Source organism: Notamacropus eugenii, chromosome 4, assembly GCF_028372415.1.
Source record: "Notamacropus eugenii isolate mMacEug1 chromosome 4, mMacEug1.pri_v2, whole genome shotgun sequence".
Taxonomy (NCBI): Eukaryota; Metazoa; Chordata; class Mammalia; order Diprotodontia; family Macropodidae; genus Notamacropus; species Notamacropus eugenii.
The window spans coordinates 233,757,374-233,778,080 of record NC_092875.1 but is presented as its reverse complement, the minus strand read 5'-3'; the positions used below and the strand labels follow the sequence as shown (position 1 = coordinate 233,778,080).

General features: G+C 37.7%; 1 pseudogene; it reads left to right on the top strand.

Moving 5' to 3' along the window:
* The first annotated feature begins 4,708 nt into the window (after positions 1–4,708).
* Positions 4,709–4,808, top strand: LOC140502924 (U6atac minor spliceosomal RNA; annotated as a pseudogene).
* Positions 4,809–20,707: the final 15,899 nt, after the last annotated feature.

Genomic DNA, 20,707 nt, shown 5'->3' with positions numbered 1-20,707 from the left:
CCTTTGGACCCACTCTCCCAAATATCCTTGATCCAGGGAGATTTTCAGTTAGGACATTTCTAAATATGTTGCGTTTCCTGAGAGAAAGCCATTTACTACCATAATGGAATGGGTGGCAGAGAATAGTGTTGCAGGGAATGGGTTGGGGAAAAGGTAAACACTTTCCCAGTGCTTCTTGAGTCAGGTCTGCAATGTATGGTTTCTTTGTTAGGAAGTAAGAAAACCAAAGGAAGAACTGAAGTATAGGAGAAGTACAAGAAGGCCTTAAAGAGATTTGGGAATAGGGATAGGTTTCTTCTCCCACTGCCAAACCGTACCTTCTCTGCAACTCTGCGAGAGTCTTAGAGAATTGCCTAGAACATGAGAGGGGAATTGACTTGCCAGAAACAGTAAGTGTGTGAGGGGCAGAATTTGAACCCGGGTCTTTCTGATTGATTCCAAGGCCAGTTCTCTATTCACTGGGCCATACTGTCAAGAAACTTTAAGAACTAAAAACAGTTGCTCCTTCTTCCTCCCCTGCGCCATGACCGCCCCCCAAAAACATTTAGCACAATTAGGAGATTTGAAGTGGAGCTGGAAACACAATCCATGAAGGAAAGAAAGGAACTAAATACAACTGAAATCTCTGAAGGAATTTTTGATAAGATTCAGCAAAACGGCAAGGTCAGTGGGTGACCACTTACCCAGTGTGCTCTAGAGGTTTCTGTTTCAGGTTCAGGCCTAACAAGATGGCTTCTGTGAGCCTTTCTAGCTCTTGTGTTAATGGAATAAATCTAGCTTTCTCAAAAAATTATCCTTTTAAAAATGACTGTTACTAACATAATTTTTCCCAAGCACTTTTTTTTACTTATTCCATTCGATTTTCCTAGAAATCAAAGTCCTTTGTTATTTTTCACAATAGCCAACATTTATGAGAAATTAATTTTAATCTGGCTTTTGCCCTGTTTGCCTAAGTTTACCTATAGATCTTCTGTGTTCTTGAAGATTAAGATAATACAAAATAATTTATATTAGATTTGTTAATATACTGAAAAATGAATACATCGCAGAATATTAACTAGTGGCTAATCAGAGTCCTATCATTGCAAAATAGAAATGTAAACACATTAAAATATGTGCTTTTGTATAAAATGTAAATAAAACTGACCACTTTTGTCCAATAAACATCTTGAGTTTGCTTTTACGAATAAACAAAAAAGCTAGTGTTATGTCTGACTTAATTAAGGTCAGGCATAGCTTCCAATACTAGGGAAGTGATAGTCCCTCTGTATTTTGCCTTTGTTAGACTTCATCTGCGGTATTGTGTTCATTTCTGGATACTATAGTTTAAAAAGGAGATAAGGAATTTGTCCTCTATTCAGAAAGAATCTTGAATTCAAGGATAAAGTGTTTGTACTCAGTTCAGAAGGCAGTGGAGAGTTACTGAAGGTGAACAAGGGAGTGATTTGAGCAAAGCAGTACATTAGAAGGTTTACTCTGGCAACACTGCGTCTAGTGGATGGAAGGATGGAGGAAAAGATGGTCAGTTCAAAGTTATTACAAATAAACTTGGTGAGAGATAGTGAGAGCCTGGGTTAGAGTGGTGACCATGTCAGTGAAAGAAAAAAATTTGAGAGATATTGAAGAGGTAAATGCATGGTTATAGACTAGATATAGGGGTAGGAGAAGAGACAAAAGAGTCAAGGAATGAAGAAATCTAGGTTCAACAGTTAGTCAAACAGGCATTTATTAATGTGTGCATTTATTAATTTATTAATGTATTAATTAATAATAATTAATTAACTCTGTGCCAATTCCTTTGCTAGCAAATTCCAATTCTTCTGATTTCTAGATATGTGACCTTGAGTAAGAAATTTTTATGCCCTGGGACTTATAGGGTCTTAAGTTTAGAGTAAGGAAAGATTGCAAAATATATCTATTCCACTTCATTTTGTAGAGGAGGATACAAGCCCACTTTCCTTTTCTGAGGAAGGAAGGGACTGAATCAGATGAACTAAAGCACAGCAAAGCAGCAAGTTAGAAGTAGGTGTCTGAAGTCTGATCAGGCAAAAGAAGAGAAAGTGACTAGAAGCTATCTTTCTACCTCAGGACCATGTAGAAACAACTGAAGGAATTTTATGTGGGAATAAGAAATTTCTCAGGAATATAATAATGCCAGATCTAAGGCAGCTGATCATGTTAACCTTGTGGAAATCTACTATAATTAAAGCTTCACTCAGGATCCCCCAACACTTCAACTTAGCCACAGCCTACACCTATGACCAAAGGTAGTTTATTATAGAAGATTGCTATGAGTTATTCATGAGAACAAATAACTGAGGATCTTCCAACAGAATTTTGCAGTAGCTTGGAGTACTGTGTATTTCTACCAGTGCCAGGGAACAACTGCATAGATACAACACCTCTTCTGGCCTGCTCACCAGTTTTAGACTTCCATTTAGGGATGTGTCCATGAAGGGTGTCTGCTATCTCTGATTCTAGAGGTACCGTTGTAGGGCTCCACTCCTGGTGGTGCTTCCCATTAACAAAGTTTGAGTAAACACAATTAACTCTTTAAACAATTATTTACCAAAAAAAAGAAAAGGTATTTATATAGAAAGCACACTAGCTATGAAAGTATTCCCTATATAAATCTGGAGCACACTCTCCTACAAATATACACAGTGCCCGTAGGAAGAGTGATCTCTACTTTGGGAGTAAGATGGTAGTTAGGCTTACTGTAGGATATATGTGTGACAATGGTAAACTGACAACTCTGGTCTGGACTGGAAATGCTCTTTCTCTTCTTTCTATCCTCACACTACTCTTTTGGATCAAGGGTCTCTTCTCATCAAATTGATCATCTGAATTCCCAGAGTTTGTTCTTCATGGCTTCACTGTGAAGCTAGAGCATAGCAGTCTCTTTTCTGCAACCCAGGGCCCCATTCCTCAAAGCCACTTTACCACTCAGTGACTACCTTTTTATGTCTGGAGAGTTTCTCCATTCCCTCAGTTGTGCCTCACACTCTTTTAAACTAATTGTTTTTCCTTCCATCTTCTTTGCAGGAGAAGACCTATGAGGTTTTTTCAAACCCTTAAATTGCTGGATGGAGTATCTTCCTTTGGGAGGGTCACTCTAAGAGACCTGTGGAAGAGGGTATGGGTCCATGACCATGCTTGCTTCACCTAGTCATCTGTATGCCAACCAGTATCATGGGAATGAGGACTTCCTTGCTTCCCCATATCACCACATAGCTCCTGTGAGGTTTCACTGACCTAGTCCCAGAAATGAATTTTGAAGTCAGAGATTGACAGGATTTTAACAGAAGAAAGAGTTGTTTATCCTCAAGTCAAATTATTGTCTTGGGACAAGAACCTTGATTCTGGATAAGGAATGTTAATTGAAAGAATTCAGTGATGAAGGGAAAGAGTCAATAAAAACCAAAATATTTTAAAAACCCAAAAAACAAAAACTGAAAACAGCAGATGCCCACTGATTGGGGAACCCCTAAAAATTGTGGCACATTATGGTGAATACAGTGAAGCATGAAGAGAAGTATTTGAACTAATACAAGGGTGGGTGAGTATAACTAGGAAAAAAATATATACAATGATGACAACAATGTAAGTGGAAAAAATAACTTCAAAAAATTGGAACTGAATACTGTAAGATTATATGAACTAAACATGGCCCCAAAGACATAGAAGGCATTTTTTCCCCACTATCCCATACCACACACACTTCTTTGCAGAGGTAGAGGGCTATGGGTATAGAACGTTATATAATAACAGGTTTTTTCAATATATTCATTTGTCAGTGAGTTTTTTTTTTACCCTCTATATTTTGTTTTGTATGAAGTGGCTCTCTGGCAGGGGGAGTTAGAAATACATTAGGAAATGTAAGTGATATGAAAACCAATTTTTAATAGACTCAGTCTTAGCCAGGGGATACTCTTTAGCTTTCTCTTGGTTGCTTACTTGGATGTTATGTCTCATAGCCCTTAGCTATACAATAAAGAAACAATACAATACCCAAAACAGAGTGAAGACAAATGCATGATATGACATCCAGCAAAGAGAAGTGTAAGGACGTCATTAGAGGATTGAGATACCACTGTATATGTTTAAGATCCTCTAGATCTAAACTCTCTTGAGGAGGATGGGGAGAGGAAAGGAAGAAGAAAGAGTCTATTCAGTACTGATCATTGATGATGCTGAATGCTACTAAGGTTGCAGTTTGTTGACTTTACATGAAAAGTAGATATAGACCTACTGTCTACCATGAGCACATATCCAGAATGAGATGGAGAACCTCCTGAAGTTTGTCAGATCTCCTGTGTGACTGCAAGTTAACCTCTCTGAGCCTCAGTTTCCTCATCTGTAAAATTTAAAAATACCTCCAACTACAAGCTTTCTGTAATGAATTAGCGCTCTGAGGGAGAGGCTTCTTTTATCTAGGTTGCCAAGAGGAAATGAAAAAGGGATAGCTGCAGGAAATTTTGGAAAAAGCAGTTGAGCCTGATGCCAGTGTATCTGACCTTGGCCTTTGTGATCAAGAAACAGAAAATCATCAAAATGGGGTGGAAAACAGGCAGGCTGCAGCTGAGGCAGCCAGTATCCTCTTCTGCAGAGGACAGCTGGGACTACAGCAGCTCCATTGGAGGAAGGGTCTGATCCATGATGGATTCTCTATTAGCTGCAAAGCACAATGTTTGAAAGGTGTCTTCTTGTGTTGTCTGAAAGGCAATGTTACTATTCCCCTTGATAAGGATGGAAGAGGTCAGTTAGGGCATTGCCACCTACTCTATGGGATGTAACCATGGTTTTGTTGAGTTTTTTTTTAATAGTGGAGGGAAAAATAGGGTAGGGGGAGGGCAACACTTGACCCTCACTCTCATCTAAACTGGTTCAAGGAGAGAATGCACACATACACACACACACACAGATACACACAGACACACACACACACACACACACAGTATTGACTATAGAAATTCATCTTACCCAAAAGAGAAGAAGGAGAGGAAAAGGCTAAGAAAAAGGAGGGGAGATGATAACAGGAAGGGTAGATTAAAGGAGTCAGTGGTCAGAAGCAAAATAGACATCCGAAGAGGAGGCAAGATAAAACGAAAAGCATGAATAGGAGAGGATAGGTTGTTGGAAAATATACAATTAGGAGTTATAACTGTGAGTGTGAATGAGATGAACTCACCCATAAAATAGAATGGACTTTTAACAGTATATCATTTATAAGAGACACACTTGAAACACAAAGACATACACAGTTAAAATAAGGGGCTGGAACAGAATCCATTATGCTTTAACAGAAGTAAAAAAAGAAAAAATTCAGGGGTAGCAATTATGATCTCAGGCAAAGCAAAAGCAAAAATTGACCTAATTAAAAAAGATAATCAGGGAAATTTCATTTGCTGAAAGGTACCATAGACAATGAATTAATATTGATAGTAGACATGTGTGCTCAAAATGGTATAGCATCCAAAGTCTTGAAGGAAAAATTAAATGAGTGACAGGAGGGAAACGTAAAACTATAATTGTGGGGGACTTCAATTTATATCTCTTAGACCTAGTCAAATCTATCCATAAAATGAACAAGAAAGAAGCTAAGGAGATGGCTGGAATTTTAGAAAAGTTAGATATGATAGCCTTCTGGAGAATTTTGAATGGGAATAGAAAGCTATTTTTTAGCTGGGCATGGCTGTGAATTAATAGAATCCTATTGTGCTGTAAGAAATGAGACAATTTCACAGTTATCTGGGAAAACTTGTGAGAACGGACGTAAAATGAACTGAGCAGAACCGGAAGAACAATTTATTCTAGCAGCAGTGTAAACCCTGTCCCTAACTTACTGGTATGGGACTCTCCACCAATAAGGTGGAGATGAATGCCCTGCCATGCATGAGGGGCAGGACCAAATTGAAGACAGGGGGAGAGCTCCAGCCTTCCTCTGTGTTCTTGGGTACTCTTCAAGCACAGAGTCACTTGTAGCTTCCAGCTCTGGGAGGGATGGAAGAGTTCAACCTCAATTCAGACTGCTGAAGATTCTGTGAAGACATGAGAAAAGCAGACAGTGGCCGTTATGTTCCTATCCCAACTTGCCACTCTAGAAACTTCAGGGAATTTCCCTTTGGATGAGATCTAGAAATTCTCATTGAGTTGAGTTATCTTATTCCCAACGGGAGAGAACTCCTTCACTCTATATTGCCTAGCATATGTTTTCCTGTGTATACCTTCTCTAATTTCTGTTTTGCTATGATTTGGAGAAAGGAATTTCTTTACTACTCACTATGTGTATTCATTGTTGAACTGGTATTAGGTGGGAAAGGGATCAAGTCTTGGATGTAAGATTTGGGGTCCCCTCCCCCACAATAATAGTTACAAAGCAATCAGAACTTAGCTTGAACCCAATCATATCCCCTAAACTAATAATATTTTTTCTTTTTAAAATTAATTTATTTTTAGTTTTCAACATTCACTTTCACTAGATTTTGAGCTCCAAATTTTCTCCCCATTTCTCCCCTCCACCTACCCCAAAGACAGCATGCATTCTGATTGCCCCTTCCCCCAATCTGCCCTCCCCTCTATCACACCCCTCCCTTCTCTTATCCTCATCCCCTCTATTTTCTTAGAGGACAAGATAGATTTCTATACCACATTACCTGTATTTCTTATTTCCCAATTGCATGTAAAAACAATTTTTAACATTCATTTTTAAAACTTTGAGTTCCAACTTCTCTCCCTTACTGCCTCCCCACCCATCCCCACTGAGAAGGCAAACAATTCAATATAGGCTATACATGTGTAGTTGTGCAAAACATTTCCATAACAATCATGTTGTGAAAGACTAACTATATTTCCCTCCATTCTATCCTGCCCCTTATTTATTCTATTCTCTTTTTTAACTCTATCCCTCCTTAAAAGTGTTTATGTCTAATTATCCCCTCCTCCCATTTACCCTCCCTTCTGTCATCTCCAACCATCCACCAGTTATCCCCTTTCTCCTTACTTTCCTGTAGTGTAAGATAGATTTTCATAGCAAATTGAGTGTGCATGTTATTCTTTCCTTAAACCAAATGCAATGAGAGTAAGGTTCATCTTTCCCTCTCACCTCCTCCTTCTTCCCCTCCATTGAAAAAGCTTTTTCTTGCCTCTTTTATGTGAGAGATAATTTGCCTCATTCTATTTCTCCCTTTCTCTCCAAGTATATTCCTTTCTCACCCCTTAATTTTGTTTTTTTAGATATCATCCCTTCCTATTCAGCTCACCCTGTGCCCTTTGTCTATAAGTCTATATATATATGTATATATATGTATATGTATATGTACATGATCCCTCCAACTACCGTAATACTGACAAAAGTCTTAAGAGTAACAAATATGATCCTTCCATGTAGGAATGTAAACAGTTCAACTTTAGCAAGTCCCTTATGATTTCTCTTTCCTGTTTACCTTTTCATGCTTCTCTTGATTTGTGTTTAAAAGTCAAATTTTCTATTCAGGTCTGGTCTTTTCAGCAAGAATGCTTAAAAGTCCTCTATTTCATCCAAGTTACATTTTTTCCCCTGAAGTATTATACTCAGTTTTGCTGGGTAAGTGATTCTTGGTTTTAATCCTAACTCCTTTGACCTTTGGAACGTCATATTCCAAGCTCTGTGATCCCTTAATATAGAAGCTGCTAGATCTTGTATTTTCCTGATTGTATTTCCACAATACTTGAATTGTTTCTTTCTGGCTACTTGCAATATTTTCTTCTTCACCTGAGAGCTCTGGAATTTGGCTACAATATTCCTAGGAGTTTTCTTTTGGGAATCTCAGGAGGTGATTGGTGGATTTTTTCAATATCTATTTTACCCTCTGGTTCTAGAATATTGGGGCAGTTTTCCTTGACAACTTTTTGAAAGATAATGTCTAGACTCTTTTCTTGATCATGGCTTTCAGGTAGTCCAATAATTTTTAAATTGTCTCTCCTGGATCTATTTTCCAGGTCAGTTGTTTTTCTAGTGAGATATTTCACATTGTCTTCCACTTTTTTCATTCATTTGATTTTTGTTTTATGATTTCTTGATTTTTTCCTAAAGTCTTTAGCTTCCATCTGCTCCATTGTAATCTTTAAGGAATTATTTTGGAACTCCTTTTCCATCTGTCTAATTCTGCTTTTTAAAGCATTCTTCTCCTCATTGGCTTTTTGGATCTCTTTTGTCATTTGAGTTAGTCTATTTTTTAAAGTGTTATTTTCTTGAGCATTTTTTGTGTCTCCTTTAGCAATCAGTTGACTCATTTTTCATTATTTTCTTGCATCACTCTCATTTCTCTTCCCAGCTTTTGCTCTACTTCTCTTACTTGACTTTCAAAATCCTTTTTGAGCTCTTCCATGGCCTGAGACCAATTCATATTTTTCTTGGAGGCTTTGGATACAAGAGCTTTGACTTTGTTGTTTTCTTCTGTTTGTATATTTTGGTCTTCCTTGTCACCAAAGTAAGATTCTATAGTCTGATTCTTCTCATGTTTTTTTTTTGTTTGTTTGTTTTTGTTTTTTTTGTGCTCATTTCCTCAACCATTTACTTAACTTTTTAACTCTTTGTCAAGGTAGTTCTCTGTTTCTGGTGGTAATGGGGTGGGGGGGAACTGTGTACTTCTTGATCTCCCAACAATCTGTGAACCTAGAGCTCCAGAAACAACTTCCCCTGCTGTGGTTGCCATGGCCTCCTCCACCCCCTCTCCTGCCCTGTGGCTGGGGCTGGACCACTCTACTCTCTCATACAGGTCCCACAGGTTCTTTCCACTGACGTTCCAATTTTGTCCTTGGTATTTTGGAGTCATGAAATCTGAAAACTGCCACAGGTGCCAGAGACTCAGTCTCCCCCAACCCCCAGGCTTGCTCAGGTCCTGTCTGTGCTGGCACAGCTCACATTGGACTGCAATCTGCCCCCAACGTGACACAATAGACACTTCCCCTCCACCTTCCATGCTGTCTTGGACTGGAGATTTGCTTTGCTCCATCATTCTGTGGGTTCTGCAGCTCCAGAATTTGTTTAGAGTCATTTTTCACAAGTATTTGGCTGGGCTTGGGGGGAGAGCTCTAGAAAGGCATGCTTATACTCATCCATCTTAGCTCCACCCCACCCCCCAACTAATAATATTTAAGGGAATAGATAGATATCAAGGCTGGTTCCACCCTCTCTTCATGGACAGCAGTCATAGCCTCTAGCTCCAACTTCTTGCTTCTCCTTCTGATAGGAATTAAAGTCTCGTTAGAGAAGAGTCAGGAAAGAAGAAGCTAGAGATGTCTTTTTTTTAAAAAAAACATTATTAATTAATTTGTTTTTTATTTTCAACATTCACTTCTATAAGATTTTGAATTCTAAATTTTTACCTCCTCTTTCCAAGATGGCATGCAATCTGCTATAGGCTATATATGTACAATTATACTAAGTGTATTTCCACATCAGTCATGTTGTGAAAGAAGAATTACAACAAAAGGGAAAAACCACAAGAAAGAGAAAACAAAACAAGAAGAAAATAGTATTCTTTGATTTGCATTCAGATCCAAAGTTCTTTCTCTGAGCGTGGAGAGCATTTTCCATCATGAGTCTTTTGGAACTGTCTTGATCACTATATTGCTGAGAAGAACTAAGTCTATCATAGTTGATCATCATACAATGTTGTTGTTACTGTTTATAATGTTCTCCTACCTCTGCTCACTTCATTCAGCATCAGTTCATGTAAGTCTTTCCAGGTTTTTCTGAAATCTGCTAGAGATGTCTATTTGGCCTCCCTTTAAGCCATACAGTGATACCCCCATGCCACATATTGGAGAACATGTCCTCAAAACACATAGTATTTCACTATCCATTGAAGGAGGTGCTCACTCTATATATGAATTTGTAGTTGCTTTGTATTAAGTTCTTCATATCCTTCTTAATCCTATATTGTCTATCTACTTGTTAAACAGGTTTTTTGCACCTGCACTTCAGCTGGAGGTGCAGCTGGAGGCTTGCACAGTGAATTTCAATTATTTTTTTCTATGTAGTTAATATTTCTCCAAATATTAATCTAGTAAGATGCTCAGGTAATATTTCTCATCAATTTTGGAGAATAGTTTAAATTGCAAGTGTATATTAAATTTCTGAAGGGAAAATTCTTTTGGAGTTTATAAAAAGTTAAACAATAATAAGAACAATAATGTTTAGTAAAGAGTATTTTTGCAAGAGATTTATTATTATCATTTATTATTATTATGTCCTCATATAGCTCCTTCCAGATGCTTAAATCAGCCTTTTACACAAATAATTACTTATTTCTACACTTTTTCATTTCATATTGTAGTTTACTTGTGACTCTTCTTCAATTTAAGAATTTAGTAATTATTTTTAACAGATTCCTTTTCTTCCTTCTTCCGTGACACTTTCTGGCAGCCAAAAAAGAGTGAAAATATTCAGATCCAATATAGTTCATAATGGGGGACCCAAAAGAAAAGTGTATTTATTTGTAGTTCCCTCTGTTCAAAGTGTAGACAGTTATGCTTAATGTTCCTTCTATTTAATGAGGATCTCACTATTTATTCTTCACTTTTGGAGGAAGTCCAAGGACATGTTCCATATTTTTGTAACCATTTGGGTTTGCTTCTCATTTTAAGTGGCTTATTCTATTGAAATTCAATGTGGCGTTTTGTTCCTTAGGTTGGTGATTGTATCTAAATTCTTCAGCCCTCCAAAAAATTCTTTTGAGATACTGGTTTTTAGTCCTTTTTAACTAGAGCCTTATTTAATTTCAGAATGAAGAATAAATTATCACTCATGAAAATAGGTAACTTTATGGGGAAGGCATTTCTAGCCCTATAGTTGGTGCCATGATTGAATCATCAGGACCCCTCTACAAAGCTGAGGGCCTTCAGGAATGTGGGTGTTCCTTTTTCCCCCTCTCTTTTTCCTTCTCTCCTTTACTCTTTCCCTCTTTCCTTCTTTCTGTAATGTGGGCATGTCTGGGCCTTTGGAGCATGTCCAGACTGCCTGTCATGAAAGTCTCTGTGCCCCTACCACATAAGTAGGGGTAGCCTTATTTGACTGGCTGCCTGCGTCTTTTAAATTGGCAAGGCTGAGCAGGTTCCATCTTCCCACCACCTCACTTTCTGCTTGGCAACTCTTAGCTATACATCTAGACATGGAAGATCACGGTTTATCTGTAATATGAGCACCACAAACTCCACCACTGAGAAGGGAAAGATTTTCCTTCCCTGACTCCCTCCCTCTTTTACCAACCCCCTTCACAGAAATGAGCCCGGAGGTATTTGTTTCTGTTCTACATCATTTGTCCTCCTCAGTTTCAGATCTGGAGGTGATCTCCACTAGATCATGAGCCAGGGCAGGCAGCCTTGGAGCCATGACTTCAGGCAGGGTGGTACAACCAGCCAGCCTAGCATGGAAGCCCTTAGAAGCCAGGGTGCCTGGGACTCAAGCCCAAGGGAGAGTTAGACTTGGAACTAGCTTAGTGTGTTCTGTAGGAATTGAGTTAAACTATGAAGCTAATCCCCATTCCCTCCACAAAGACTGGTATGGGAAGAAGGGGATTATGGCTCCCACAAAGTGAGGGAGTGAGTTTTTATATATGTGACTATATCTTCTGAAGCAAATATTCCTTTGCAAAGTGTATCTGTTTGTTAGTGCCTAAATGGAAATAAAATGGAGGGGACCACCCCCTGCACTTGGGAGGGAACACAGTTTGTGGAGCCTGGAGCCATGTGCAGAGAGCCTAGACATCTCCAACCTCCCTAAGGGCCTAGGAGAACCTGGGGAGGGGGAAGAGTGCAATCTACCCAAAGTGACCTTCTCGACTGGGGTTAGGGCCATGATCATCAGTGCTCCACCTCCTTTATCTCTTCATCCTTTACTTTGTTTCTTCCTCTCTCCCTTCTCTTTCTTCCTCCCTTCCTTGCTTCTTTTCTTCTTTCCTTCCCCTCTTCTTTTATCCCTTCTTTCCCTTCTTCATCTTTTTCCTATATCCTTCTTTCCTTTTGTCTTCCATCTCTACTTAGCTTCCAGGAAGTATTTATTGAGTTCCTATTATATATGTCACTAGGTTAGGCATGAGAGGAGATATGCACATGAACAAGATGGTCACTACCTTCCTGTTCTTGTAGCCACCTAATCACTTTAGGGAGCCTGAGAGGCTTCTGGGAAGAATCTTTGGTTAAATATATGTAACTTTGGGAGAACTTTTCTGTGCCTTCATAGGCCAAGAACAAAGACTTTAGGAATATCCAACTGATTATTTTATTTTAAATATAAGAAAGCATGATATTTATGTATGTGGGTGTATATACATACATGCATATATGTGTGTATATGTGTGGGTATATATATATACATATATATATACATACACATACATATATACATATTTTGAGGCAATTGGGGTTAAGTGACACCCAGGGTCATGCAACTATTACATGTCTGAATCAGGATTTGAATTTAGGTGCTCCTGACTCCAGTCAAAGACTGCTTGCTATACCACCTAGCTACCCCAGAAGAAAACTTTATTAATGAAGTCTATTCACTTTGAAACTGTCAGTAATTCAGCCCAACCTAGGCTAGCCTAAAATTTCCTTTTCATTACAAGGAAAAAGATTGACTTATCATTCATTGTGTCCAAGATTTCAAGTAGAATGTTTAACCTATTTAAAAAACAGTTTTTTCTAAAACATTTCATAATTATAGATTATTTTTATATCATCATTAAAGCAGGAAAACAGAATTGTTTATTGATACCAGTTTGTTAGCCTTCATGGGTTACCATCATTTGAAAATAACAATATTCATTTAAAAATATTCCACAAATCAAACTTTTTTTACTGACCAAGATTTAGCTGCAAACTAAAATGGTGGATTAAGAACTTTTGTTGCTTGTTTTATACTTGGAAAAACTCAAGTCTTCTAAAATTCATAGCAAGAAAATGTAAAATAGTTTCCAGTTAGGGATAACTGTAGTTAATAAAGCTATTAAGATCAATGGCTATGTGAAAACATTATATCCAATGGAAAATTTACATATAGCACTTAGCACAGAGCCTGGCACATATTAGGCACTTAACAAATTTTTATTAATTTATTGTTGATACAGCCTCCAAGATCACTGTTTACTTTTTAAGGAAATGAAGTTACAAGCTTTCAGATGCAATATACATTGCCCATGATCTATAATAATTTTACCACCTAGACTAAGTCTATGATTTTATTGGCATAGGAAACTCCTGGTGAGAAAACTTCCTTCACAAATATGGATCAGTTGCTCCTCTGGTCTGGAGTCTAAGAGAGCTGTCTGGGACCACAGAAAGGTGAAACAACTAAGGTCATACAGCCAGAACTTGAACTGGGTCTTTCTGACTCTGAGGCACACCCTCTATAACCACTATACCCTAATTCTTGGACTTGTGAGGTCAGTACATTAATATCATGCTTTGGGGCTAAGGGGAACAGCTAGACCTATAGTTCTGTATGCATCTCAGAGCCTTAGAGAATTCCCTGGGGGCACTGAGAACCCAACACTTGCCCAGAATCACTTGGTCACTATAGATCCAAGGCAAAACCTGAACCCAAGTCTTCCTTACTCCAAGGCTTCCTTTACACCTCTGCCTATTGATATAGAGTTCCAGCAGCCATGAAAGTGGCTGAAGCAGGTTCTAGCGAGAGCTTAGAGCTTGGTCAGGTATCCAAGGTCATCCACTGCATCCCAGTGTCCTGCCACTGGACTTAGATTACTCTGAAAGAGAGAGTGAGGATAATGACTTAGTGTAATTCTGCCTTACTTAAATCCAATTTGCCTGCAAATCAAGACATCTTCTCTGTCATTGTCACTGGTCCTCTTTGGAAACAAAGGATAAGCAACAGTAATTGATACAGAGTGTCTTAAAAATTATTTACAAAGTGCTTTTCTCATGCTAGCCCTATGAGGTAAATATGGATGATCTAAAATATTGAGAAATGTAACCTATCATTCCTACCACCCACTGATTTCTTTCTGCATGCTGCCTTTGTGGAGAAATTCCCAGGATACAACATAATTGATATTCACCTAAGGTGCTGCCTCTGTGAATGTCCAATTTACTAAATCTGTCAGAATTAGCCATGAAATAGGTTGGGCTTCCTCTTGTATGTTCCATTTTGGTCTTAAAAATCACAAAAGAGAGTAAAGAAAAGGAAATACAGACTAGCATACACACACACACACACACACACTTCTAAAGATTAACTCTCATTGTCATCTAGAGAATAAAAGAAAGGAAAATGGCACACAAAATGACTAGAGCCTGGCAGCCAGGGTGCATTTAAAATTTGTGAAACTTCATTGCTTCTATTGCTCTGTTGCTTCCTCTTGTCCCAGATAAAATCACTCCCATTTCTTTCTTGACCTGAAATCCCCCAGATGTTGTCAGTTGTGTTACTGCGCCTAAAGTATATAGACAGTTTTGTACATTTGGCAATATTTGAACCCTCTCAGGGCCAGGGAAAAGGATGCACCAGAATGCAATCATTTTTAAAGATAATTATTGATTTGTTAATAAGACAAACATTATATACCAGGATGTTTACAACTCCTCCCTTTGTGTGTTGCTCTGAATAGACACCCACAGATCCCTTTGAAGGGACCTTTTTACACTGACATAGAAAGCTGTACAAAGACCTATTCTGTATGGCCTGGAGAGCACAGCCTCTGAAGCAAATACACCAAGCAGATGGCAGGCAGCCAGACAGTATTAATGTGGCCAAATCCCTGAAGGATTAGGCTCTAAGGCTCCAGAAATGAATCTGAGCACTAGAAATAAATTCCCTTTGCTCATTAGGAATCTTGAACAAAATTCAAGAGGTGCAGGTGTTTAATATACACAGAAGTCCACATTTTAAAAAAGAACAGCAACTCACTTGCATGGGAGGAAAAAGTAAAGGTGTGATTGGTAAGGCTTTCTATAATGGCCAATTGCTTTTTCCCCCCTTAGTCTATAGTAATCACCTCATGATCATGTATAGACAAAGTAACCAACTTTTCTCTTTTTACCTTTTCTGTGATTTCCTAAGGAAGAAAAGAAAATCCAACTAAAAGGAGTGAAAGAGAAAGGTTCTGATATCTAGATTGTATGTGTAATTTTTGAAAATCTGAAACTAAAATGTTAATGATTTCTACAAGGAACCAGATCCAAAGAATAAACTGATTTGACATTCATCAAATACTGATAGAGTAGGACAAGATGGTTGGATGAATGAAATGAATAGGAAGGGATGGATGGATGGATGGGATAGAATGGATGGGGTGATAAATGGATAGAGAGATGGAATAGAAAGTATTAAAAGGGAGGAGTGAAATGCATTGGATGAATGACAGGATTAATTTTTTTAATATTAAGGCTTCATTTAGACCAGTTGAAGTAAAAAATAGACCTTACAAATAATGCCACCCCTCTACGAATGCCAAAGGAATGTACCAGGTATTTTTTTTTAAAAGGTATTTTGTAGTAAATAGTCCAATACATTCTGATCTACTTTTTACTGTGGGGAATCCAAATTCTTTCATGGTAGTAGAATTTTGTAATAGTCTACCAAATGACTTTTTAAAAGACTCTTCTTTAAAGGACTTATAACCCCCGCATATCTGTACTACTTCTAATCATTGGATAACACTAGATAACAAGGTATTCATTCAGAAATGCTTGGACTGATTTCTTTTCTAATAATTCTGACTCCTCCTTAGGGTAAAGAATCATGAGAATTGCTAGAGGAATAATATTTCTACCCCAGCCCAGGGAGAAATTGGACCATCCCAAGATCTGATCCTAGGGACTGGATTTCTTCCTGAGAATGAATTCTTTTAGTCACTTCATGAGAGAACAGAAACAGAGCAGCCTGACAGCTACAGAGTGTGAGGTGGAGTAGCAGAAAAGACGGTAGAGGATGGAACAGAAAAAGAGAAAAGGGAACACCAGTAATAGTACATTGTAATTAGGTCCTTTTGGGAATCTTTTGAGTTGTGCTTCAGAACCGTGCACTACAGAAGTCTGGTTTCAGGACACATGCTCCACTATTTGGAGCAAAGAACTCAGATTGAAATGATAAGTGAAGACCTAAGGAAAACTGCAGACAGGTTTTCTTATCCTTTGTAACTTTCTTGCTAGGCCTCTGTGCTTCTACATGACTTTCTTTGCTATTTCTTTAAGCTTTTTTTAGCCTGATTTTATTTCACATGAAATCCATGTCATCTATAATCTGTCACACAAACTTTGTACTACATGTCTGCATATTTATATTCCTTCCTGGGAAAGGAAAATATGGAGGGTGCCACTGACCACCAAGACAGGGGCTAGTCTCCTGACCCATTTTGAGTCCTATGTATCCCAAATAGTCTCCTTGGATGCTTCAGAGCTCTAGGGGTGAGAGGATCTTAAAATGACAGGTTTTATTGATATATTTTAAAGCTTTTAAAATAGTAGAGTCAAATTCAAATAGAAACATGGGCCACTAAACTGTATATAAGGCTCCCTGCAAGCTGTAGAATAACTTAGAAAACCACATATTAACATTATCTGTGTTTTATGGTATTTTTACTTATTTTTAAAAAATATTTCATAATTAAAACCTAATATGGGTCAGGCAACAATTAGGAATGCCCATCCGTGGCATGTTTGACACCTCTGTTCTAAAATAGTAGAGAAAGAGGCTCACATGTAGTAGAGTCATTTTGTCCCTAGGGAAGAGATAGAGATCCACGGCTGTAGTCAGTAGGTCACCAGCATGTAGGATGGTTACTTGGCCTATGATTTCATTGATGTAGACAACTCCCAGGTGAGAAATTCTGCTAATACAGATTATCACCTTCTCTATAATTTATAATCTTAGAAAGTCACTTAGAAGATTGTAATGCCAATGTGATATACCCATAGCAGCTGCTATGAATATACATGCATATTTCCAGGGTAAATTTGCAAAATATAAATAATTCTCTTCTTCAAACATGAAACCAAGATATTTATTCACATAGTAGAAAAGCAATTCCACCATGGTAACAAAGAAGTTTATGCATATCACTAAACTAGGTTGTACCGACATCCCTAAGCCTTCCCTTCTTTAGGCTTCCCAACAAACAAGCTCCCTTAAGCAAAATCCTCCCTCTCTCACTCACACTAGCTGCTCTACCTCTGCTCTGCCTCACTCTCTCCCAGCTCTGCCTCACTCTTTCTACTCCACCTGTTTGGCAAGTTCCTCCCACCAGGCCATATTACTCAGGCTCCATGTGACTCAGGCTGTGGGCTGGGCCAGAGCTCAAAGCAGGTCACAAGGGCCTGTTAAGGGGCAGGGAAGATCTTCAAATTCCCTTAACATTACAAAGATTTTAAAAATTAAGTAACTTGCTGGGTCACAAAGGAAAAACTTGAACTTGAATCTTCCTGGCTCCGAAGTCAACTCTTTATGCTGAAATCAACAAAAAAATCCTACTTGATATAATTAACAACTTTAGCAAAGTCCACATAAATCATCACAATTTCTATACATTGCCAACAAAATCCAGCAGCAAGAGACAGAAAGAAAAATTCCATTTTAAATTAAATTAAATTTTTAAAAATTCCATTTAAAATAGACAATAGAAAATACTTGGGAGTCTACCTGCCAAGAGAAACCCAGGAACTCTATGAACATAATTACACAGCACTTTTCACACAAATAAAGTCAGATCTAAACAAGTGGAAAAATATAAATTGCTTATCAGTAGGCCAAGCTAATATAATAAAGTGACAATTCTACCTAAATTAATTTAATTATTCAGTACCACAACAAACTACCAAAAAAATTATTTTATAGAGCTAGAAAAAATAATACCAAAATTCATCTGGAAGAACAAAAGTTCAAAAATATCAAGGGAACTGAACGAAAAAATGCCAGAGAAGATGTCTTAGCAATACTAGACCTAAAACTCTATTATAAAGCATCAGTCATCAAAACTATTTGGTATGACTAAGAAATAGAGTGGTAGATCAGTGGAATAAACTAAGTACATAAGACATGGTAGTAAATGACTATAGTAATCTTCTGTTTGATAAATCCAAAGACTCCAGCATCTGAGATAAGAACTTACTATTTGACAAAAACCACTGGGAAAACTGGAAAATAGTATAGTAGAAACTAGGTATAGACCAATATCTCATACCATGTACCAAGATAAGGTCAAAAGGGTACTTAGACATAAATTTAGACGTAAATACCATACCATACCATAATACCATTTAGTCATCATACCATAAGCAAATTAGGAGTTCAAGGATTAGTTTACCTGTAAGATTTATGGTGAAGGGAAAAAATTATGACCAACCAAGCAATAGAAAACATTATGAAATGCAAAATGGATAATTTTGATTATGTTAAATTAAAAAGCTTTTGCATAAACAAAACCAATATAACCAAGATAAGAAGGGAAACAGAAAGCTGGGAAACAATTTTTACAGCCAGTGTCTCTGATAAAAATCTAATTTCTAAAATATATAGAGAACTGAGTCAAATTCATAAGAATACAAGTCATGGTCAATGGATAAATGGTCAAATGGATATGGCAGTTTTCAGATGAAATCAGAGCTACCTGTAATCATATGAAAAAATGCTCTAAATCACTATTAATTAGAGAAATGTAAATCAAAACAACTCTGAGTTACATCATACCTATCAGATTGGCTAATATGACAGAATAGGAAAATGATAAATGTTGGAGAAGATGTGGGAAAATTGGGACACTAAGGAATTGTTGGTGGAGTGGTGAAGTGATCCAACCATTCTGGGAAACAATTTGAAACTGTGCCCAAATGGCTATAAAACTGTGCAAACCCTCTTTGATCCAGCAATACCACTACTAGGTCTGTATCCCAAAGAGATCATTAAAAAGAGAAAAGGACCCACATGTACAAAAATATTTATAGTAGCTCTTTTTGTGGTTGCAAAGAATTAGAAATTGAAATGATGACCATCAATTGGGGAATGACTGAATAAGTTGTGGAATATGAATGTAATGGAATACTATTGTGGTATAAGAAATGATGAGCAGGCTGTTTTCAGAAAAACCAATACTTACATGAACTGATGCTAAGTGAAGTGAGCCAAACCAGAAGTATATTGTACACAGAAACACTGTGTGATGATCAACTGTGATTGACTTAGCTCTTCTTAGCAATACGATGATACAAGATAATTCCAAAATACTCATGATGGACAAAAGCTATCCACATCCAGAGAAAGATATAAGAGTCTGAATGTAGATTGAAACATATAAATTTTACTTTTTCATGTTTTTTCCTTTTGTTCTGTTTCTTCTTAACCAACATCTAATGTGAAATATGTTTTACATTATTGCACATGTATGATCTATATAAGATTGCTTGCCATCTTAGGGGGGAAGGAGGAGAGGGAAAGAGAAAAAGTTAGAACTCAAAATCTATTTTAACAAATGAATGCTGAAAATTGTCTTTATGTGTAATTGGAAAAAATAAGACTATTCATTTTTTAAAAAAATAAATATTTTAAAAAGCAAATAAGTGTATGAAAGGGAGAAATCATGATATAGTAGTGCAAGGGTGGGGTCAAAGCCATCCTGCCCCATTTTAGTTTAGATACCTTAACTAGGTGAGAAAATGTCTCAATTAGTCAATAATAAGAACTTATATTAAGTATAAAAGTTCAGATAGACCACGGAAACTTGATCACACCTCAGCAATCCTCTGTAAATCATCCATCAAGTTAAGATAGCAGAAATATCATAAATTGGAGTGAGTATAGAGTTCTAAATGAACCTCACCCAGCCCAAAGAAACTGCCTGGTAAAAAAAAAGAGAGATCTTAACTTTGAATTTGGTCAGATCTTCTTCTTTCCTACCCCACTTTAGCCAGAGGAGGACCTTTCAACTTTAAAGACTGAATGTTTATGGACTTCCCATTTTCCCATTTGTGTTCTATCATTATAGCACCCTCCCTGCAAAGAAGCAATGGTTCCCGTCTTCTCAACTGTGTCCTTCTTGATGTCTCTAGATCAGCTGGCATCAATATCTGCATCATTAGGAGTCAAAAAAAGACTAGACTGAGGACTAATCAGTTCCAAGGTGGGAATGAGTGCTTGTGGTCACTCACAGACCAGAGAACAGGCCAAGAGAATATTGACCACATCTTTCCTTAGGTCATACCTCCTTGGAAGAAGTGAAACTCACAGACCCTCAGATCGGTAAGGAGTCCAGGAAAGAGACTACATCGTATTTAATGGTAACTTCTTGAGCCTCCCACAAAAGGGAGAAAATGGGTTTTAGTATCCAGGAATTGTAAGTTACCCCTTGACCACATGTATTCTCTAAACTTGAGCCCACTCTCCCTAAATTCTGTATGGATTTGAAGAAGAGTGTATTATAGGCATTTAGGGGGATGTTTTGTACCAACTGTCTCTTAATGTACCACCTTATGTAGCACTTTCTAACGGCTACTTAAGACTGGCTAACTAAATTGATTCTCAACCATTAATGTTAAGGAGAAAATAAACTGGTGGGGGCTTGAACCAATGGCATTAGAGAATTACCCTTTACCCCTCAGGGCACCTCCAGAACCTCAGAGAGGAAATGTAACCAGCCTCACTCTGGGAACTGGACTCATTACTGAAAGTGAGATGTGGGATGAGGATCATCAGAATTGGGTTCTAGTCTTCGCT